The sequence below is a fragment of the Myotis davidii genome, unplaced genomic scaffold, assembly GCF_000327345.1.
Source record: "Myotis davidii unplaced genomic scaffold, ASM32734v1 scaffold573, whole genome shotgun sequence".
Taxonomy (NCBI): Eukaryota; Metazoa; Chordata; class Mammalia; order Chiroptera; family Vespertilionidae; genus Myotis; species Myotis davidii.
This window is the reverse complement of record NW_006285997.1, coordinates 89,641-90,663: the sequence shown is the minus strand read 5'-3', so window position 1 is coordinate 90,663 and position 1,023 is coordinate 89,641.

Here is a 1,023-nt window from a genome sequence, read left to right as displayed (position 1 = left end):
CACTCAGGACAGGGTCTGGGCAGCAGAATGGGAGGTGCAACCCCCTCCCGGCCCCTGTGGCTGGGGATTCAGGCGCCAGAAGGACCAGACCCTGGGGTGGGGGGGAGGGGTCGCGGCCCAACAGGGAGTTGAAGCCCATCCCTCTCGCAGGAGCACAGCTCTCAGCCAGCAGAGGAGCCCATGGTTATGGAAATCACCCCCAGCTCCTGTTCCCACATTTTGCAAGAGGCTTCAAACTCCAGATGTTCCCAGAGAGCCCTTTCCGCCGCCAGCTAATCTTTCCGGAGTCTGTACCAATCGCTCTCCTCTGTGCCAACGATTGCCCGCACCTGGCAGCGGGTCCCGCACCTGGCAGCCAGGCAGAATCACCTGAGGAGCTCCGAGCAACCCCGCCGCCGTCTCACCCCAGACGGAGGAAGCCCGCCTGTTGGGGGCGGGAGGCAGGCTTTGGGTTTATCTACTTTGCTTTGGTCTAAAATCCCGAGGGATTCTCATTTGCAACCAAGTGCGGCAACCGAAGCTTTTAGCCCAACGAACGCGCTCGGCCCCAGCCCCCACTCCCCGCGCCAATGACCTCAGCGGCAAGCAGGGACCTGACTCCTGCAACCGGCTGCGCGATGTTGAAATCGCGCAATTAAACCTTCCGAGCATGTTTCTTGTTTCTCACGTTGAGGGGGGGATGGCCGGCAGCCACCCACGGGGCCAGACCCGCTCAGGTTCTCGGTGGACGCTGGGCCCACGGGAGCCACAGACACTCATCCGTTTTGGCCAAAAATTAACTCGAGTATTTTGGTTGGCTCAATGTCAGAATCTTCCGAAAGCGAAAAGAAACCTCCCCGAGAGAAACTCGGGATCCCGAGGAGGAAAGTTTGCTAAGAAAAAAAAAAGGCGGGGACCCGCGGGAGGCCTGGAGGGAGCTCAGGCCTCTGCGCTCCCCACTTTTGACGGAAGAGGACACCACGTCCCCCCCAGGCAGCCACAGGGAGTCAGTGACCCAGACCCGCACTCGGCCTCCCGGCCCGG